Here is a 23,371-nt window from a genome sequence, read left to right as displayed (position 1 = left end):
AAGAGGGGCTGCACAGAGGACAAGTGCAGCAATGTACACCAAGGCTGGGCTGAGCTGCTGTTTGACCCTTTGGTGGAAGAGACCAATTCCCTTTAAATGGAATTTTCATTTCCCCAGTGTGGCTAGTACTCTGCAGAGAAATATTAGGAACAACTGAGTAATTTCAGACAGAGAATCTGGCTAATGCAGGTAATCACCACTCTGTGCTGTATTTTGAATTGAACCACCCAATTTTGCAGCAGCAACTTGAAGGAATGTACTGCTTAATGACCTCTTACCAATGACTCCACCCTGCTGGACTGTTCTGGACTTCTATTATATACGAGTCAGAGATTTCCCAGTAGAAAGAAGTCTTAAAGGCCAAAAAGTAAATAAATGCTATAAACTTGTTAGAGAAACTGCTGCTAATTTGGTCTGCCCCAGGAAGTAAATTTCATCCTTTCTGGACACTTTCAATAAAGCTTTTCCCACTCTCTAAAACATATGCAGCAATGAACAAAGAATATGGACATGGCACTTGAATCTGGTTTATGTTTGATGAGCAGAGCTTACATTGATTGCATGAAATGGCTCAAAATTGCCCCCAAAACTAGATTAGAAATGTGTCCTTTCAGCATGCCCCTGTGGCAAGATATAGAAGATTCCTCCCACTTCCTGCAAAAGTGGCACTCAGATGACTTCCTCTTATAATGCAAGAGGTTATATCCTGTACCTAACTGGTTTTGAAAGAGCTTTTTCAGGTAAAAATCTCCCCACATTCTCCCTGTCATCTGTCTGTGGCACTGGCCTAAGAAAAACACGAGCAGGAACACACTCTGTTCCTAGGAATGCCAGCTCAACAGCATGTTGCTGAGCACTGGTCCAAGGCACATGGATGTGGGACAAGCATCCCAGACTTCTTTGAGAAGAAAAAGTTACAGCCACGAAGAAAGAGACGTGTGGAGTTGCAATACGGGCATCTGGCATCCCTAATGGAACTTCTCAGCTGGCACTTTATCCTCAGCTGTTGCCACAATAAACACTACAGACTAAAGCACTTAGATGAATTAATACAATTATCTTGTGTTCTGCTCAAGTGTTTATTTTTCCCCCTCACATTCAGTCAGGTACAACATAACCTGTTTTTCTAGGGAAGCTGACTGTGAGGAAACACTGCCAGCGCTGTACTTAAAAGCACCCAACACCTCCAGAGGGGAGCAGAGGCTCTCCCACTCCAGGCTATGTCTGTGCTACAGGAAACACCTAGCGCCGAGAGGGTGTCAGCCAGAGGAGCAGGTAAGCCTGGATTGTCACCAGGTAGCTGGCAGGACAGCTAACAGCAAATGTTGGGCAGCTGTCCACACACGGGGGAGAAAATCTGACTTGGAGTTTGGAAATGGGTCCTTCCTGTGCCTTTTTCTCTGCACAGTTAGTAAGATAATTACCAGGTGACACACATTTTAAATGTCTGCCAGCTTCACTTCTGATGTAACTGGGCATGAGCAGACTTACAGCTGGATTTGGGCCAGCATGGTTTTAATTTTCAGATCTATGCATTTTGTAACACAAAGACAGTGACTGCATCTGCTATGTCATTTTAAGGGTGCTTCAGGACCAAGCCCTCAGAAGACACTGCGATGCCAGTGTAGGTACAGCAGTTCATCCTGGCTGAAGATTGAGTTACTCTTATAATTGCACATACTCATGTAATGTTGCTGTTTCTTTGGTCAGCACCACATAAACATCCAGTGTTGGCTTTTTCAAGATGCCAGACAACACAAACCCATCTTCTTAAGATTAAAAATAGAGCTCTTAATCTGCTTTCATTTCCTCAACCTGCTAGAAACCAGAGAGCATGAATACAAGGAGATGCAGAGACATGGGGTGTTAGAAATGATAGAACTCACCAGGACCCTCAGTTCTTTCTCACCAGGTTTTCAGTTGTTGGTTGGTTTGTTTTACAGTGCTACTTTTGAGCTGGACATGTAATCAAAATAAATTGTAATAGCTATGTATTTTCACACCACATACGTAGTTTTGCTCTAGGAAGGACTTTTCTTCTCTGGCTAAAGGAGCAAAGCTTAGTTCCCTTGCCTCTATTGTAGCAGATGCCAGGGACATTGCTTTTTAAGGCATTTTAAATAGAAGTTGGTGGACTGGGGGACCCTGGAGCACACTTTCAAATCTTCCTTGCTGCCTTATAAAAGCTAAGCAGTTAGGTGCAATGACTCACTCACACTGACATTTTTGGGAGAGAATGATGCCTTTTATAATAACATTGATATCCGTCCATTGATGTCTCAACACTAGCTAATTTAGAAAAGAAACATGTAGTGCAAGGTTGAAAGGTCACAGGCCAGCCAAAGAACTCATGAGATCATGGGACCATGAAAGAGGCTTTGGCTTTAAAATAAAATACCCTTTTTTCTTTTTGTTTCCTTTTTTTAAGGAAGAGAAAACTTTTCTGAAAGGCCAGGAATTTAATCTGAACTCTTCTTTCACATACTGTACAAATAAAAACTACACTGCAGAACTACTTGGAGGGGTTCAGTAGAGTTTATCTCCAGAGGTCACTTTAATCTATATTGAGTAGAGAAATAGAGGGAGAAGGAAGGACACACATTTACTTTTAGAAAGCTGCCAGACCTCTTTAAGCTCTGACGTTTCCATTGTCAAGCCAATATCCTTCTTATTCTCCCCACAGTCTAGTGGGGACTCTGCAGCCTAGTGAGTGTGAAATTAAATTATGAAATATTGGATTATTTGTGGCTGTTGTGTTCTGCTCTATCCACACTGTTTTTTTCCTGTTTCCAGTCTCCCTTACTCTTCCCTGTCAGAGTTAAAGGAAACGATGAACCAAAAGAAGCTTACAATATAATAAACTTGCATCCACAGTGTTTTGATGTGACTGGTGTTTGCATCCTCAACAGACTTTAACACAGATTCAGGTTTGAGACTAAAATCAGGGCCAGATTTTCTGGCTTTGAGTCCTTTCAATGACTGCCAGCCTACAAAATATTCTTTTCTTTTTTTTCTCCCCCAAAAGAGGACTCTGTTAATTTCTACTCAGTATTAGATGAATATAAAACTAATTACAGTCAGATTTAGACTCTTTCAGTTTCCAAGTGAAACAGAACATCCTTTCCTTTATAAAGAAGCTTGGAAATATTAATGTTGGATATCAAAATGAGTTTGCAAAAACAGAAGAGGCCTAATGTGCCTCTTCCTTCCAGTGCAGCAGCTAACAAATATGATTTGTTGATGCAATATATATAATCCATATATCTTTAGTATGAGAATTTGTTATTAAAACAATTAAGCACAGAGTACTTTCATAACTATAGCTGCTCAAAATGGAAAAGACAAAATGGTTTCCTAATGGAACATACAATTGATAAAAGAAGAAATTATTCTTTCATGTTTTCAGATATTAAGAAAATAAAGACTAGCTCCTACAATGAAGCACTATGTATTCTTTGCTGTCCTCCCAAACTTGCATAATGAAATGCTTAATTTCTGTGCTTTCTTTTTTTTTATAACACTAACGAGGTCCATAACCAAATACAGGCTCTGCTGTAACCAAGTGTAAGCTCAGTAAAGCTTACTGAGCAGTGAGAATTCACCACACTATTAGGAAGTGCATGGATTTGCTTAGCCAAGGAGGGACTTGTACTGGATACCAGCATATCCAGAGTTCTCTGCTAAAAGGAGACTGACCCAGTGTCACAGGAGAGAGCTTTTTGAAATCTCTGACTGCCTGTCCTTCCCAACCCAGCCTGGTGGAAACAGGAGACTCCCTCCTGTCTCTCATGGCATAAGAAGCTCATGAAGTACTTGCCTGTAAGAAAACTGTACCCAGCCTTGCACTGTGACACCCTGTCTTCACACGTGCTGCAGGCTCCAACATCTGTGTGATTGGCATCAGCCTGATAGCTCAGGTTCAATTACCAGTGCTAGGATCAGAATTTAGAGCTGTTCATTTAATAGCTGCTGTTGCTCCCATGTCCTCAAGGCAGACAAAAGCTGACCCATCAATGGCTGCCATTGATTTGATGGGTCGCAAGGCAAAAACACTGTGCAGTGTGTCCACAATGGCCTTCTTGGGTATGGAAGCACAGCAGTGTCTGTAAATCCTTATAAATTATACCAGTATACTCTCTAACCTTCTTATGTAGGCTTGGACAATTTCCTCCCTCCTCCCGTTGCCCATTTTCCACAACTCACAGATGTCTGTTTCACACAAACAAGAAAAATGAGCCGGCAAACACCCTGCCCATAACTCAATTTTAAGGCAGAGAAATACAATTTTCCCCAAATCTTTCCTTCCTAATGTTTTGTGAAATGAACTGTTCAAAGCTATCTATTGAAAAGGAGATGAAAATCCTTCCCTTCAAAAAAGTAGCATAATGAATGTACTCTTCACTCTTCAAGAGATGCAGCATAGCCTGCCAGTGAAAGTCCTCTTTTTTTTCCATTTATGGGGTTTGATTAAGCGTTCTGTTCATATGGATTTGAAAGTTTTGATGCCATCCTTTTAACCATTGCTTTTGTATATCAAAAACAGAATTTGAGATAGCCAAATGCAGAGGGGAAAAACTGCAAAATCATCTTTGTCAGCTCAGTAGGGATGACTGGAACCTCTTTGCTCAAAATCCCCTTAACATCAGTGGGAATGACACATAGCCATTAATCTCAGATATGACCCTTGGCTGGAGAGATGCTGAGGCACAGAGTGCTGGAAGCTCAGAGGGTCAGTGTGAAGCACTGTTGTATGCCTTTAGCTACAGACCCACTAGTGGCCATTGCCAAAGTCAGCCCTGCGCTCTGACCCACTCTCATGTGCACTTTACAGACTCTCCATTTACTAATGTGGTCACCTGAAACCATTTCAAGTTACAGCTTCATGAAGAACAGCATTAAGAACTCAGGTCCAGCCCAGAGAGGCTCTTTGTGCACTTAGATGCCTCCAGAGCAGCACATCATTGCTGGGATCAAGCAGCTGAGCTCCAGGGCTCCTGCATGCCTGGAGGGGATGCTGAGGATAGACTCCTACCTGCTTGTCCTGTCCTGCAGTGTGCCAGGAGCCTCCTGTGGATGGCTGGGCAGTCTTCACTCTCAGGGTAGTCCAGAGAACTATATTTGTGTCAAGTGATGCTTAGGAATACTTAGGGGTAGCAAAGGATACAAATAACCCTCTGAGGATTGTTAATGTTGTTGGTGTGGTCCCCTTCCTGAATTAGTATTTTTTTGTCTCAAGTACATGTAATGATGCCAACAAAGAACACAAGTTACAGAATACCCAGGAAAGTTCACAGGAACACATAATTCATCCATCCTGATGAAACCTCTTAGCATGTCTGTGCAAACCCTCCAGTAACACTGTACATAGTCTTTGTCTCATACTCCTTGAGTCTCTCTGCTTTCCCTGCCTGCTGGTTTTGTCCTGGGCTATCCCACTTTAGGATGCTTTTCTTCCTATTTAGGCATTGCTTTGCCTTTCTAATGCTCCTCCTGATCCTGCCAGTCCAGGGAGCATGAGGCTCAGAAGGGGAACTGAACTCACATCTTCCTAAGAGCAATCAAAACCACTGAGGTAGATGAGCTTTCACTTCCCTTGTTTTTTACTCCCTCTGCAGTGATCCACAGCCATGAGAGGCTTTGTCTGCATGCAGTAATCAAGAAAGTCAGGAACTCACCTCAGAACTTGCTCTGCAGGACCGCTTGTAGCCATAGCTCTGACTCAATGATTCATCAATTTATTTGATTGACAGGGTTGATAGAAGGTCTTAAGGGCTCTCCTGAGAATCAAAATCAAAAGAAAATCCATATGTGAGGGTACCCTATATCTTGCTAAAGCTTCTCTTATTTGGGAACTAAGCTCATCTGCTTTTAATTTCATATAATGAGAAAGTATGGACTTACCTTAGTAAGAACATGGCAAATATTAATTAAGTACTAGCAAGTAAAAAGAATGTCAGTAGCTACCAGGGAGGATAAGTCTGAGAGACTGGGGTTTAGACTGTATGAGGCTGAAAAAATAATAATAACCAGAAAGCACAGAAATTAAAAGAAGTGCTTGTTAATTAGAGAATATTGAAAGCAGTGGGATAATAAAGAACGTCCACTTTTCACCTGTGATAATGGAGAGAACTCCCTCCTAGAAATAAGTCTCTGCTCTTTGTGCACATGGTGCTGTTAGAGTGGGGTACCAACATAATCACCATCAGATCACTTACTTAATCAAAGGAAGCATCAGACGGTGCCTTAATGTATCCTTCACCCCTAAACCATGTGGTGGTTTTAGGCTGACCTCATGGAGCTGAAATACCCATTTCTAAGAAACTCTCTCATGGAAAAAAGTCAAAATTCTGTCATTATTGCTGGCAGAATTTCAGGGGGACACCTGACTGACTTGCTGTATCTGTGGCTTCCTTCCCAGCTGAACTGAATCAGTTACCATCAGCTGGGGATCGGCATCACATTTCTGGTTTCAGAATGAAACCTATTTTATTAGGACAGAGACAAACAAACTATAAATAAAACTGCATAAGGGCTTTACAAATCAATGCTTTAAAAACTTAACTTTTCATCAATCTAACTGCTGCTCTGCTCTCTGTGATGCCACTTTATCTCAGCAGAGACACAGGCAGCCTGTATTCTTTTAACCTCAGCAGGCTGTCACTGGTCTTTGATATAGCAGCTGTCTCATAGCTACCACTAGATTTCAATTAAACCAGGCTATATTTAGGGTGAAAATAGGGCTATTTTAAACTGCCATACCTGCCAACTTTTATTCACTCTCAGCAGTAGTTATTTTATTTGATGTACCTGGTTTTAAGCTGCGCCATCCATAAAATTAAAAAGATACCAGAAACTGTGATGTATTTTACATTCACATCACCAAAAATCTATCATTAAAAGCAGCAGTTCTCCAGAGAAGAACACACTTTAAGGTGATAAATAACAAAATGCTCTCTACACACAGCCAGGGTTTCTAGCACAGCCTTGCCATGCTGGAGCGATACAAATGATTCTCTGGTGCCACGGAGAACTAAACTGAACAATGTATTTATTTTTCACTGACTGCAGGGGTCTGTTGCTAACACGGAAAGACATGATGTGTAGGACATCAGTAGAGCACTTTTGTGCACAACATGCTTGTTTTAGGGACAGATTGTATGACTTGGGATTGAATAGTTCTGACTCCTAACATTTTCACTTCAGACATTCCTTTCCTCCTCTTGTATCAACATCATACAGGTTTTGTCAGCAGAAAACACAAAAGCCCCATTAACAGACAAACTTCAACCCTTTTCCCCCTTCCCTAAGGTGGGCCACACTTTGCAAAATACTGTAATGCTCAGCCTGTGCTCAGTGTGATGCACTAACTGTCCAAAAATCCTGTTCCTTGCACAGACACAGTGGGACATCAACCTGGCATTGAGAGTGCTTCTCTGACAAAACGTGTGAAGAGCCCATGTGTTTAGATAATGCAATTACCTGCATGAAAAGATGGGGCATATTTCTACATGAACAAGAAAGAAAGTCTTATTTGAGTCACCTAAAATTTTAATAGGCTACGAACATGGCTAAAGCAAAAGATAACTCTCTCATGCAAAAGCCTTCTCATAAACAGTCTGTAATTACACTTGCTGCTGTTTGGTTGATGGCACAGGCTTTATTAAGTGCAAGAGCTGTTTCTCTGTAAGGAGGCTTACTGGAGAGTGGATTAAAACAAGCATGATCACATCCTGACATGCATAAAATGCTGATTGTCTCACTTGCCCTATATGCCAAGTGCTTACTCTTGCAAGGTATTTGGAGCTGTCAACGCCAGCTGAACTCAGCGAGACAGAGAGGTGCTCAGCACATCTTAAAAAACCCTTGGCATCGAGAGCAGGCCTCAGACACACTTGATGTTTGCCAATAAAACATACCACGGGAATGATGGCAATTACAGAGCGACTATTTGTGCAAGCATTACTGGAACTCTGTACCCTCCTTCAGAGAAAGGACGCTGGCACGACTGAAGGGGATTGCAGAAGGGCTACAGCTCTGGCTGAAAGCCTGCCTGACCCTGACAGACTAAATAAAGGCAACCTGTGGCTCATTGCATGCAAACCATAACATGAAAACAGCCCCGTTTAAAGTGCCAAATGGAGACACTCTGCCAGAATGGTTACACCTGTAAGTTCTGCAATGCATTCTGCCACAGCCTTCAGCTGTGTATGGCTGGGGGTATTCATCAGCTCCTTCAGCTGGGCCATAAAAGGGACAGGGCAAACAGGGCATACTCTTTGGAGCATTATTCAACATTCTGTTTTAACATTGTTCTTCCAAGCAAGGTCCCAAACACTGCCTTGTTTGCTGTACTTTCACCCAAGCCCAGCTATGAAGACAGAACACTTAATTTTTATCAGGTTTTTTTAAGTGGCAAGATGGTATCAGAGCACTTCAAAACATCATAGAATTTATTTCCACAACAAAGATGCCTTTTTCCAAATGCTCATCCAGGCTGCCTTTTTTTTTTTTTTTTTAAGCCACTGAAAACAAATAAACAACCCAAAAGTTATTCTTCCCTCTCTTTATTCTTGCAGATACTGGATCATTTTGGCTGAAACTTACAAGGAAAAAACCCAAGCCCAAATCAAAACAAAAAGCCACTGCAAGCATTTCCGTACCTTGGAAGGAAAATAACCCTGACTGGGAAATGAACCTAATGGTTCCACTTTGGCAAAATTATAAGCAATTGGTAAGAGAAGAATCCTACAGTGAGAAGCATGGGGCAACCATTATATGTCCCCAAGGCTCTTAAAGAGTGAGTTTAGTGCTAAGTGTGTGTGTGTGGAGAGGAAATTCCTCAAAGCAAAGAAGGATCTTCATTACCTAAGAGATACAGGCATAACAAAAATCTCTGAATGGCAGCAATTTAGATAAGATGAGATTCTTTTCTTAACCACCAGGGAAGTAGATATGAGAGCAGCCCATTCAGGGATGTGTTAAAATTTCCATTTCTTGAAGTTTTAGAATCCCCAGCAGACATGCAACTAAAAATACATTGGTTCCAGCAGATGCTGGGAGATCAGTGCCAGAATCTTCCAGTGCAGTGGCCAGAGCTGTGTAGGATGGTGGGTTAGAGAATTCCTTCTGCCCCCAAATGTTCCTCTTCACACAGGGAACACATTGAATAACCATGACTGTCTTGTCAAGTGCATGAGCTCTTTTGTTCCGAAACCCATGGCTATTTATTTTTGAGTAGTCAGAGGTATTTTAACTTTTTTTTCCCCTTTTAGTGTGCACACCAAACCTTTCCTTTTCCTGAGAGTGATGCCATGACAGCGGCTGATCCACACAAGACAAGGGTGCAGCAGAGATTGCCTACTGAGCCTGCAGAACATTCTAGTGAGTATGAACTTAGTATGTACTTAAACTGTGTACTCAAAACTCATTGGCTTCCCAGAATTTTGTCTGTGTCTCTGGAATCACAGACACACACAGCAGTTATCCTGCAAAACCTCCTAGCGTCCCACAGCTCCTGCTTTAGTACTAACCAGAGCAGAAGACCAAAAACTTGCAATCTGTTTTTCAGTTTCATTACCATAATTCCTGCCTCTTCTGGATTCCTTTTGCTGGAGCTTAGCACCATCTCTTATATTTTACCTTTCTTTGGCAATGTTTATGGATTCTTCATCTTTTGTTCTAATTCAGAACCATTCCTCATGTCTTAGAGTTTGTGCAGTTTTTAACTGCATGCCTAAAATACATCTTTAATTCCATGCTGGATTTTCAGTATTCTTGAGCTCCAAGGCCTTCATGCTTCTCTAACCACTCCTTATCAATTTATTCCACCTCTGATTCGCGTGTGCCGGTTGCCAATTTTTCCCGTTGCTCCTTATTGTGAAGCTGACAAGGAGCACAGCGAAACTGACACAGCAAGGCACGGAGATGCTGAAGGAACATCTAAAAATTGACAAGTGACAGCAGAACAAGTGGCAGTGACCAGGTTTTGTCCCTGAGATCTGATTTCATGTTCAATGTTCCTTGAGATGAAATAGAATAAACAGGTTTTTTGGTTTTACTCCTTTTTATGATCTCTGTTATGGAAATATTACTAATTTGAGCTCATTACTCAGAGGAATCTCAGTTTTGCTAGGACTATTTGATAGATATAAGCCTGGTATTTATTGCCTAAGGCTAAAGCAACAGATACATGACTGGGGGAGAAGGGGAGGACTTCAAGGAAAGCCAGTGGGTCTGAGAAAATCTGGCTGAATGTGATGGTAGTGAGGGACCAGGCAGAGACGCAGCAGCAAATCAGTTTTGCTGGCCCACTGGAGGCCCATTAGTGTGTCAGGAATGGTTTGAAGCTGTGGCCCCAAGCCCCCAGTGCCAGCCCTAGAGGGACAGGGACAGGGCTGGGGGGCTCCAGCTCCCTCTGTGCACAGGATCTGACCCTGGGGACAGCTCAGGGGCCAGGCCCTTTGTGCTCTACCTGCCTGGGGACACCAGGAATGCAGAGAGGACCTATTTTAGTCACTGCATATAAATAGTAGCCACCCACTGCAAGCACTGGCTTTGTTCTTCTCTACTCCAGTCCAACATATAAGGCTTCCACAGCAGCCTGACCTTAAATCTCAATTCACTCCCAAATCCCAAGGGAGAGGGAGCTGTGTGAGAACTCCTGGAGATGGGTCATGAAATTAACATTTTTGTCTCATTAGCTTTTGAAAGCAGCAGTTACAGCACAAGGGACTTGGCCTGGTGATATACCTACACATGCACAGCATGCTTCTACTAAACCCATTAGACCACATCTGCCTAGAGTACATTTTTCTGGCCAGAACCCATAATATTAATCTCTGCTGTGTCCTACATCCAAAATCTAATTTTACACTTACTGTACTGAGAGATGCTGCATGAAAAAAGGGATATGTCATTCTCACTTCTTTTGCAGATGGAGCCACTCTGGGTCCCACTCCTGTGCTCCAGGAATCACAGGTGAGTTTGGGGATGCCATGAGGACCTAGAGAACACCAGAAGCCCAAGAGCAGTGGTGGGAGCAAGGATGGATGGGGCTCTGAGTAACCTGGTCTAGTAGAAGGTGTCCCTGCCCATGGCACAGGCATTGGAAGTAGATGATCTTTAAGGTCCCTTCCAGCTCACACTGTGATTCTGAGAAATTGTGTAGAAAAAAATGTGCAGAATACACCATTCTGGATGAATCTGGTGAAAAAAAGACAAAGCTACTTTGCTCTGCATGTTATATTACTGATGTTCCTATATAGTTACAAAATTTGATTAACACATCTAATAGGACAGACAGTACCTAGCAGCTGTCAGTAATTATTTAGCCTCTGGCTGGCTTGCTTATCCTGAAAAGATTAAAGAAACTGCAAATGTACTTCACAGCAAAGACAAGGAACTAAACAAGATTATTAGCCTTTATGAGAATGAAAACCAATAAAATTACACGGGAGAGCTTAATGCTATTTCTTGAACAAGAAGTCACTATTCTTTATAAACTTAATATTTCACAAATGCTGAAATAATGTATCCTGGCAAGAACTGTGGGAGCTACTTAGCATCACACAACCTGCATTCCCCACTCCCAGGTACTGTGTGTACTGTGTGAACCTGCATTCCCCAGTCCCAGGTTCAGCATGGGTTCTCACACTTTGCCCAGAAATGGAGAAATGCCCTGCACAGATGCCTGTGCTTAACTGTTTCTGCAATCATGGGACAGAGAACAGGAAGTTATTCTCAGGAACTATTTTGCATTGGCTTTCTAGTTCATATCTGTCATTAATCTGATGGTGACATTTGGGGCTGCCTTATTTTACTTCTGCTCTGATTGTTAGGAGTCAGATTGCTGTTAGCACAAGTTTACTTCTAGAGGTGCTGTATGCTGAATCCCAAACTGTCATGAGTATTTCTGCCAAGATTTTGGGCCAGGCAGTGAAAAATACTGTATTCCCCCTACAGCCAGGAGAAGTCAGAGCAGAGAAATGGAAATGGATGGAAACCTCAGCAGGGAATCTGAGTGATTTAATGGATATCTGGCTCTGCCAGGCAGTACCACAGTAAAGGTTAAACCTGGTTTTAAGTGAGAGACTGCACATTTAAAGCACCTCCCTCTACTTAAAGCTTATTACAGCAATCTACAAAGTCAGTGGATTGCCTTTTGATTACATCTAGGAGACTGCAAACACCCCAGAGATGGGGTCTTTCCTCTTCTAAGTATTTGCACAGTGTGCAGCACCAGAAGTATCTTTGTCAGGCACTCAGGGCCATAATGAAATACAAACAACAGTTACCAGGAGGCAGCTGCTCAGTGCCACTGTTACCTTAGGCAAGTATAATGTTTTGTATTAACTTAAAAGTGATGTTGAAAACAGCTGAATTAACCCTGTATTAAAGGTGTGTATTCTATATTGTGCTGTGCTTCAAGGCCTTTGTGAGCTAAACACATTTCTTTGTTACCTACTAGTGAAATTTTGTCGTCAGAGGACAAGAGCATTAAATATTAACTGATTCCTCAGAGGTTTAGGACTAGTTCTTTCTTAATAGACTAAAAACCCTACAGTTAAAAATTATAGCTGAAATTTTAAAACTCAGCAAGTAACTTCAAGTTACAGTAAATAATAGGAAGAACAGAGCTGATAATAGAATTGTCTTCCCTGGTTTCTGGTCATTCTCTTTCATTGGTTCCCTCTTATTGACACAGTGAATGGTGAGTGACTGGTGGTAGTCTGGTGGGTATAACATGTAGCACCTTAGGAAGTGTAATTTAGCATTAATTAGCATCCACTTTAGATAAAGTTAATGGCCAACGTAGTTGTCTGTTAACTAAATGAAACTTGAAATTAAAGTCTAATTATCAAAGGAAGAGTTTAAGGAGTATCTGAGAGTTTTTCTGGTTTCTTTTGTCCCCTTTAATTCAGAATAAAACTTAAATCAATAACCAGATATAGCACAACATTGTGGTTTAGTTTTGCTTTTTTGCTTTTTTTTTTTTTTAAATCTTTTACATGGAGCAAAGTTAAATGCACTGATTTTCTTTTAAGTTTAAATCTGACAAGGAAATAAGTGATAGCTGGGTTTAGCAAAATGATGCCATATTTGCGGAATACTAATTAGAAGCCCCAACCCAAAACAATTCTCTCCCCTCTGTTTAAATAGAAGGCTGGTGCATATCGAACTCTGTCATCAGTTATTATTCAAATTGAAATAGGTCAGGTCCCTGAACACCTGGAAATTAGCCTGGAAATTCCCTCAATTAATGAAACCCTGTCTGCCTGAATTTATACTGCCTTACCCATAACACTTGGACAATCATAGCTGTAGCATGTAAAATTAATCTCATTCCGTTACTTTCTGTGGAAGGGCATTTTGATTGCGCTCTGACCCCTGAGAAAAAGGTTAATACTTGTTCATTCTCCTGCGCAGTTTGCTCAGCAGACACCCAGCTCCTGCAGTCCAGCTTACTGGAGTCGGCAGTCACAGGGCCTGAAGAACTGGACAGAATCCACAGTTCCCCACAGTGCACATCCTCAAAGCAACATGCTTATCCTCGTTTGATGAGACACCAGGGTAAAGCAGCACCTTATTTTCTTACACTCTAGCGACACAGAAAGTTTCATATTTGACTTTTAAAAAAATTATTCTTTTTCAAAAATGCCTCCAGTTACTACCAGTTGTTATCTCCCCTTCCCTTTTCAATGTCTGTGCACAGGATTTGTCCTGGAGCACTTCTCTGTTCTGCAGGGTGCCATTGCCCCAGGCATTTACAGGCAATTCCATCCAAACAGATGTTTACCTTTCCTGGAGTTTGCTCCAGGCTCTCCACAAGGCTGGACTTTGCTGCACTGGGTATGAGGAGCTGGGCCACTCACAATCAATGATGAATTGGTAACCAGATCTTACCCCATCACAGACACGGGCTCTAGAAACTGAGAATGAATTAAGCAAATGCTCTTCATTAAATAAAATGCTGCCAGCTTCAAGCAACAAAAGTGAGTGACACAGTGATTAAAACAAACAAAAAAGGCACAATGCAAGTAGCTGAAGTTCAGGGGTGGATTAAGTTAAGCTTGTGCTTAACACCAATGTCCCTGGTCATGTTTTTGATTGCGTGGTCTTCAACCACATAGAAGAAAATGCTCATTTGCACTTACTGCCAATGTCCTCATCCCATAACTAGGGTAAAATAAAGACATATGTAAAAAAAAATATATATATATACAGAGACAGGATTTTGTTGAAATACTGGGCTAAAATCAGAAAAATCCACCTTACCCTCAGCCTGTACAGGGTGTGCTTTCCCACCAGGGAAGTTCACAGCTCTGCCCACAGCCTCTCTCACCTCCACTGAGGTGCCTCAGCCTCAAACTGGCTCTGCCACGGACTTCAAAGGGACTTTGGCCAAGGCTTTCTGTCTGCTGCTCCCTCACCAGTCGAGGCTCCCACCGTGGCCCCTTCTTCTGACCTTACCCCTTCTGTTCCCAAAGTTTTACACTGCAGATACTGTCTCTGTGCTGGCAGACTCCTTCTTCCAACACACTCCTGAAATGGAATTTTTACCCTCAGGCCCTAATTCAATCATGTTCTGCCAAAATCTGGTGTTGAAGATAACTGCTGCAGAAAATTATCAAAGTGCTCAGTCTTCAAGGAAGACTCAGTTCTCTGCACAAGAAAGAAACTTGTCCTTTCTTTTCTTTTCCAAGTATTTGAAATCGTTTATTTTATCTAAGTGAACTTAGATTAAAAATGAGTTTATATATAGATATGGATATGAATATATACATATATAAAAAACAATATAATGGCCCTAAGGGAGCCATCAGACATGAGCTGAGAACAAACCTGGAATGGTTTAAGATGTTTCTGCTGGTCAGGACCCAGCTGAAACAGACAAAGTGTACTCACTTGTTATAAAACCAGTTAGTTTTAAGTCACCTTCACTGACCAGAGGTGTCCTTAAATCTCTTTCATGGGGTAGTCAAAAAAGTGATGAAGTTAAAAGAGCATGTCTTAATTTATATGCATAATTATGTCAACCATATATGCAAATTAAGGCGTGAAGGTTCTGCCCTTAAAGAGGCAGAAGCAAGAAGAGGATGATGTAGGACTGGAGAGTAACAGGCAGTTTCAAACTCAGGTGAGCACAGAGCTCAGCCTTATGGCCAGAGCCCCTTATTTTGAAGACAAAGCCTGGTTATGGCCCATTTGGGCTCTGATGCTGCAGGTGCCAGGGCTGCCTGGGCTCCCAGGCAAGGTCCCTGCACTCAGCCCAGTCGGATGGGCTGCACAGCTCCATGTGCAGAGAGCTCACGCTGCCCCTCACTGCACAAGGGCTGCTCTCTGCCCATAACCCACTGCTGCAAGGAGAGCTGATCCCAGGCAGTGCTATTTCTAGACAGGCTGTGCCAGAATAGCAAAAATCCAAGAGTTTAAGAAATGTAGAGCATTTTGCTTAGGAACTGTCACTCACTTGAGGCTCACCCTGCCCTGTTCAGCTGCTGTTCCCATCTGTACCCTCTGTTTGGTTTTCTATTCCTATTCTGAAACTGAATTGGTAAGCAGAAAATTTTAGTTACTGAATAAACTACTGCCAAAAATCTCTAAAGAGTACACTGAAAATGAATGAGGTTGCTGTGTGATAGGCAAAGAGCAACCTCCAGTCCAGATAAACTCAGGCACAGACACCCTCAGCATCATGGCCCATTGGGCCACATGCTTGTCCCACAGGCAGTGGGTGCTGCTCCTGTCCGGAAGTTAATCAAGTTGGGCCATTTTTAAGAACAACCTCTCGGTGACTGATGGGATCAGCTGCCCCAGAGTCTCTGCTACACAGCACCTACTCCTACAGTACCTGGCACTGAGAGACTGGCAGCAGGTGCCAATTGTGGGGGCTGACATTGTCAACATTATATGAGTTCTAAAGAACACACTCTATGGAAGCTGTCCTGAAAGGGCAGGATTTCTTATGGCTGACATGCTTGCTTCAGACTGTGTTTTCACTTATTTCACTGTGACGCCTGAAATTGGCTTATTAGGAGCATTCAGCTTATCAGTTAAATGGATTTTTGAGTAGCTCCTCATCGTCTCCCTTCAATATTGTCAGGTTTTGAGGGAAGATGTTTATAAGCCATTATACAGAGACGTCTTTTATGTGCGATAAAGAGCTCTTTCTCCAAGATCTTTACACTCACACTCCAACATATAATCAGCTTTTACAGCTATATTAAAGTCTTCAGAATAGGTGGTTGGTTTCTACAGTGGGAATCCTAGTATATCCCTTAATTACACCATTGCTCAATACAAGAGTATAGGAATACATTTAATATAACACATACAACATTTTATCATGAAAACTGCAATTACTTTCAATAGAACAACAGTTTCCAGCCAGAAAAGCTGACCTGACTGTTCTTCTCCCAGCAAATGCTGAAACCAGCACATGCTGAAACCAGCACTTAAACACTGCAATACAGAAGAGAATCTCTCCTCTGACAGGACAAATTATAAAAACTAATGCTTTTACTGTAAATAGCTTTAAATACCATAGGAGCTGTGTGTAAATTAGGGCACTATTAGACTGTGCTCATTTACACCAGGCCTCTAACTAGCCTACAACCCTGTATAACTCCAGGATTAATTGCTGGTGCTTTGTTGGTGAATGGTCTTTTGTTAGTTCTCTCAGCAGGCGTTCTGCCTTTCTGGATGGATCGCCTCACATGAACCTGATACACCAAGTGTTATGGCATGTCCTGTACTCTCCCTGCACGGGAAAACAGAAGTTTTAATTGTCTCTCCTTATATCTCAAAATACACTTCTTTCGTGCTTGTGGAGAACAGGAAGAATGACAGCAGTTTAGTAACACTGAACCTTTTCCTAATCTTTGCAATCAGATCTTTGGGACTTGGCTGCCATCACACAGAGCAATCGCTTCACACAAGTGAGAAACCAGTGCAGCTTCAGTTCCTGATAAGGTTCAGTACAGGAACCAGCTAAGCCTGGGCATGCCACATCCATCTTTCTGCTTGGTGCTCTGTTTTGACAACTGCTGTGTTTGTGTCCTTTCAGATAATATTTGTCTAACACTAACATAATCAATCTAATTTGAGAGTCAAATTTAACACGTCTCAATCCATACCTAGGCTCCATATGTTGTGTGCATTCTGGTCTGTATTAGCACTGTTGAGTGCTGTGAGGCATATTAACAAATCTCATCTGTAATTTGGTACTTCTTTTAAAAGAACTTTGTTGTAGAAGTTCTGCAGCCAATTCACTACATGTGTGAAGTCAGCAGAACAACTCATTTCCTACTCTAATAAGACTCCAGTCTCTGGTTGGGATGGTTGGTTGCCAGAAGAAATGGCTTTCTTAAGAATGGAAGCACACAATTGCCTTTCTTAGCTGCTCTATTATTCATTGTCAATCTAATGACCTTGCCATTTGTTTTTTCAGCGTTGACTCAGAGTTTTCTTTTGCATTGAAAAGGTCACATAGCCTTCTCTTCTCCCCCTCCCCTCAGATAATTGTTTCTTTATATTATGTAACTACTCATTTTCAGAGCAACTTCACTGACATTTGCACCTTTTCCTTATTCCTCCCCTGTATCTGTGTACTGGCCAGCTCCTCAACCAGCATACAACTGATCTAAATCCATTGACTCCGGCAAACCCACTCCAAATTGTCTCAAAGTTTGCCATATGTTCCCCAAAATTATCAGGTACCGTCTGGAAATCATGTCCATTCAAGGCCCTGCATCCTCGAACATGAACAAATAAATTGTCCAGAGCTGCTGTGCATCCATTAATGGCAGTTTGGAAGGTTTGCATGGTAACCAACATGGTCTGGTCAGAAAGACATGCATCTTCCAACAATCCAAGTAATATATTTTTAATGAATTTGTAGAAGATCTTATTTACTCCAGGTATTTTCCTTTTCTCCACAGCCATATTACTTAGTCTAATAAAAAGGTTCAGGTCTCTCTGCCAAGCTTTCTCATAATTAGTAACTGTGAGCAAACTAGCTGATGTTATCCTTGGCCATTCTGGTAAGATTTGGGACATAAAGCCATAAATTAGGTCACTTGTCCTCAGCAGACTCTCCATTTCCTTTCTGTATTTTTACTGCTGTTCTACAAAAACCCTCAGTACAGAGAAAGAAGAAAAATAATCTCATACAGAGAACTCTTAAAATTCAGGTTAAAAAGGGGGGAAGGGGTAAAGGAGTATTTAACCATTTTATGCATCTGTGACTTCTGGGCACCCATCAATGAAAGGATTCCCTGATCAGTGTTTATTTTTCCAGGACATCAATTTAATTTCTCTGTTTGAGTCCACTGCATTTTCACCTATTGTTCTTTCTCTTCCTTTGGGGTTAACTGAAGTGGTGTTTTTCTACAGCTTAGAAACATTTAATATTTTTCAAATATCTATCTCTAAATGAAAGCAGAAATTAAAGCAGTCAGTTTGCTACAGAAGACAATTTGTTTTCTTTTATAGCTTTCCTGGCTGCCCAAGGGGTAATACAATCAGGATAGAAGTGCTTGTAGTCTTGATAACCACTAATCATTTTTCTGTTAATTTTCTGACAGTCTTCTGTTACTGCATTTATCTGAAAAAAAACCCAACCATGAAGATTTCAATTCAGTCCTGGCACAAACAGAGCAATTCCCTTGGACACTAGTGCTATTGCACCTATTAATATCATGATATGACCTGAGACTACATTTTCTCCTTCAACACCCTTAAGCAGCTTTGAGAACAATGCAAGGCACTGGATCTTGTTATTAAGTCATTCGTATAGAGCCTTCATTTCTGTCATGCTTCACCCACATTGGGACAATAAAGGATTGTTTTGTCTACCTAATGCAAAGAATTAGCTCTTTTTATAGCTTTTAACTTAAGTAAGGTGCCTCTTTCTAAATACATCTTCCTTGGACTTGCTATCTGTGTGGAGGAAATGAAACCAAGTTTGTTGAAACGGATCAACTAGATATCACAAACATGCACAGATCTTTACCCCACCACACACACAGAGCAGGCACCAGCACTTGCTACTGAGACACATAAAGGAAAATGGTATTTCACAAGTAAAGTTTTTCCTGACCCACATGAGCTTGTTCTGCCTGCCCTGAGTGTGCTGAACTCGCTTGCAGACTTCCCATCAGTGTCTCTAATGCCTTCAATGGAATCACACCTCAAAAATACAAAGTTTGCCTGAATAAAAGTTACAGCAACCTTTATTTAGTCCCTAACTAAAAGACTAAAGGAATATTCCTGAGACCAAGAAATCATATATAGATGTATGGGTCTATGTTCTTTAAAACATAGGCTCAAAATTCTTTAAAACAATGCAGATTACAGAACTTTATTTTTACTGATGCATTCTGCTCTGACACCAGTCTTGATCCTGATAGTCCCAATGTATCACTGCAAAAATCATCTAGAAGTATAGAGAAATTTAAAAAAAAAACCCTCTTCATAAGAAGTTTGACTCCAGTGCTTCAATGTATCTCACAAGTACTGAGTACACAAGAGACTTTGGCTTCCTATCATTAAGAATGAATTAGAATAAACTGTGAATCCCAAAGCTCCAGTTAATAGAAGCATAAAGAGAAAATTGGCAGGTAGCAGTGAGGCAGTGGGCTGAACGGCTGCCATCGACAAGGCCTATAAATAGATTTTTCAAAGACATACTCATTTTATTACATACAAACATAATGCATTTTCCCACTTTGGGCTAGTAAGAGATTCTCATTGTTAAGAAACACGGAGAGCAGCCATTTCACAAATTTATCTCAAGATCAGATTCAGGCACTGTACTTTTATTCAACTTCCCACGTGCTTCTCACACCTGTTTGTCTTTGTTGCAGAACAACAGTCAACCGATGTGTGGTTCTAACTTAACCTTGGACACACATACCCCAAAACTACATTTATAAGCACTTTTAAAGGTCTATCTGAAATGTGTCACATTAGGTAGCATCTGTGCCTGAGCAGGGGTAGGTCATGTAGTACAGCTCCTGTGCAATGCTCTCTCCACCTTGGCTTTGGCAGAGCAGCAGCCATCACTGCAGGAGAGGTCTGAAGGGACCATCAGGGAGTGCTCTTAACATCCTCCAGAAGAGCAGGACACATGTAGAACATTTCACTGGGCTTTTCAAAACCACTTGCGTTTGTCAGACTGCTTTCCAGTGCAGTCAGCAGCCGTTCTACCTCTGCCCCCAGTAAGAGCATAATTAGCACTTTTAGTGCTAAAGTGCTAAAGATGCCTGAGATGTCCACACAAAACCAGTACTGCAGATGCAAAATGAAAACTGGCTGTGCAGAGACCAACAAGGACAAGTGCAGATTACACGACCTCAGATGTGGGCACCCTGCTCATTGAAGCACCATGGAGTTGGACTCAAAAATGGTGTTATGCTCCCTGTGAAAGTCCAAAACAACCAACCTGGAGATGGAATGGATCTACAGTCTGAGATCCAGCGACACTTCATGCCATGCTTTTCACTGGAATTATTCCTGCCAGCCTGAGTGAGGTAGTACAAAAGTCAAATGCTAGTAGAAAAAGAATACAGTTTCTGGTCAATCCTGCTCAATGTGTAGGATGTCTGATTTCCACCATTACAGGGCATCTAAGAGCCCCCAGTCTGATGATAATTCACTGGAAGATATTTTCTCAAAAAATGCTATCTTCAGGATGGAAGTTGCCTTGGTAGAAAATCTTGAAGGAGGTACAGGAGACAAATACAGAAGGCAGATGAAAAATGCAATAGTAGGTGAGAAAGAAGAAACAAAGACATTCTATTAGAAAAAAAAAATTAAAAGGGGGAAAGCAGGATTGGCACACAGCACAAAGCAAGGATATGAAGCAGATTCAAACAGGTCTCTTCAACAACCTTTTTGTTGGTTCTGGTTTGGAAACAAGTATGTTGATTTAGTGAGCTTTGGAGGAGTTTGTTAATTTTTACCTTTCAGAAATCAACAGCTTTCAACCTTACAGTCTGAGCTAAATTCAAAGGCTTCAGAACACAGGCAATAAAAAATGATGTAAAGCAAAGAAAGGAATATTGTGTTGTAAGGCTAAATACACCATGCAGACAGATATAATTACTCAAGTTTCCATATACCACCAATCTCAGTGCAGCAATATTAAAAGAAGACAAAATGAGTGAATGTCACTGAAAAATCACTGTAGTTACACTTCTGTGCCAAACAAAGCCAGAAACCAAAGGGTCAGATGCTTTTGTTTGGAAGTAATGTTTAGGGTTTATGCAGGGTTTAAGGCCAGCCACACCTGTCTTCTCCTTTGCTGTACTAGGCAAATGACTGTTAAATCTACACTGTACATCAACTCACAGCAAAACCACAGTTCAGGCAATAGCCCTGCAGGTTTCCATTACAAAATGGACTATTAGGATTAATGTTTTCAGAGATCATTTTGTTTAAATGCAATTTTGCTTCAGCATGAGCTCATGTTGTTCCAGTGGTGGGAATGATTACTATTCTGAATGCCCTTGGAATCAAGATCTCCATATATTAAACCCCATTTTGGATCAGACTCTAGGGATTTTTTCCTTCTTAGCAAGTCACAACATGGCTGGGTAGAGAGACTGCCTCATCTGGATGCTTAAGAGAGAATCTACTCAAATTCAGGTACACAAGGAAAAAGCTGTGAGCAGCTCTACTCTGAGTCTCCAGGGAAATCACTTTTCATTTTGGGTATGTTGATGGATCATAGGGCAACAGCCATGACACACACAATGAACTATTAGTGAGTTTGTCCCATAAGTTATCTGCACTTGAGATAGAGAGAAAAAAGTTTCATTTGCCTTAAAGGCAGAAATGTTCCACCAGAGGGGAATGATTGACTGACCTTGGAGCACAAAGGCTGATCATTTGGCACCAGTGTAAATGAAAAATTCAACATTACCAATGATTTTTGACTGCCCTAGAAAAACCAAATATTAATATGCTTTAATACAGCACAATTGAAAATCCAGAATGCAATAAAACTTTCATATCATGCTAGCACAGGGATTTCTTTGTACTATTCATTCAAAGAGTGGGATATTCTCCCTCTCTATTTCAAGTCATTCTTTCTGGAGGTGAAACAATATGGTATTACACTGAGTACCTGTCACCACCCTTTCAATATATGGGTTCACAGGTGTTTTCAGTCTAACAGAAATGATAAAACTTCTGTCTGCATCTTCCCACAAGTTCTGAACACCGAGTCCTTGCATTATTTCCCTAAGAAATATTTGGATACATGCTTTATAACAGTCTGTGAGGTACTTTGGAACTAGGAAACTCTGCTACAGAGGAAAAGCTGAGACAGAAAAAGGGATTCTCTCCTGAGGCAGGTGATGGTGACCTGTAGAGGCTCAGAGCTGATAAACAGCCCAAGTCTGTGACATAAAGACTCTCAAAGGTCACAGGCCAAATACAAGATTTCGTATTTTTCCTAACCTGAAATTGGGATGGTACTTGTAAAAAAAAATAATAGTCTACCTTGGAATAGTGTAATATATGAACTAGCCACAGGGGATTCACATTTTCTAATTAAATGCCGATTAAAATCAATTAAGAAGCTATAGCAGTCCTGCACTAATGAGGGAAATCGTATTATTACCTCTGCATTAAGTACTGTATCATCCACTAATTCCACTTAATCACAGTGAAATTTTTTTGTAATACAAGGACCTCGACTAATATTGCAGCAGATTTGAACAAAAATTTATGCAGTTGCAGTGTTTTCCAGCCAAAGTAACACATTTTCCTGCACACTATGTGCTATGGTTACTCTAAATGCAATCTTGTGACAATTATAAGAGGCATCATCTCAATTTTTTAATGCCTTCATTTTTGAATAGTGTTTTTTAACTCAAAGCATTGCCAGTAGTGAATTTTACTTCTCTTGTTAAAATGCAGGTAGAATTATAAAATGTTGTAATAGAAAATATATAAAATCTTGCTACTGTGTCTTAAGTCTCCAGTAATGAACACGAAAGGACACAAAGATGAAGGCAATATATAATCCAGAAAAAGAACAGAAATAGGCATATTCATCAAAGTGTTAGGGGAGGAGACAAAAGGACCCAAACATCTTCAGGGTCATATGATGTCTTAACTTTCCGAATAGAAGAATGGTGAATGGGCAAGAAAAGAAAGCTGGATCTTCCCTTTTGGTTTATAGAAAAGAGCAAACAATCTTGTGGTCTAGGTAGGACAGACCCAACTTCAAACATGAGTAGGAAAGACATTCCATCAGGAGTTCTCCAGGACATATTAAGCCTCTACTAGGTTCCAATAGGTAACTAGCCTCCTCATCAGCAAGTGAAAGGCTGCAGAAGTTAGAGTGTCTCTCTTATTCAGT

At 41.2% G+C, this 23,371-nt stretch overlaps 1 protein-coding gene across 1 annotated transcript in view; it reads right to left on the bottom strand.

The window, feature by feature from the left end:
* GPC1 (glypican 1) overlaps positions 1–23,371 on the bottom strand; it is a 252,754-nt gene that overhangs the window by 202,196 nt on the left and 27,187 nt on the right. The window contains exon 2 of the mRNA XM_085069746.1: positions 5,676–5,777. The gene's annotated coding sequence lies outside the window, so the exon portion shown is untranslated. The remainder of the gene's footprint in view (positions 1–5,675; positions 5,778–23,371) is intronic.

The sequence above is a fragment of the Lichenostomus cassidix genome, chromosome 9, assembly GCF_008360975.1.
Source record: "Lichenostomus cassidix isolate B80296 chromosome 9, HeHo_3.0, whole genome shotgun sequence".
In the NCBI taxonomy this organism is placed as follows: Eukaryota; Metazoa; Chordata; class Aves; order Passeriformes; family Meliphagidae; genus Lichenostomus; species Lichenostomus cassidix.
Note: the sequence above shows the minus strand (reverse complement) of the source record. Positions and strands in the feature narration are given on the sequence as shown.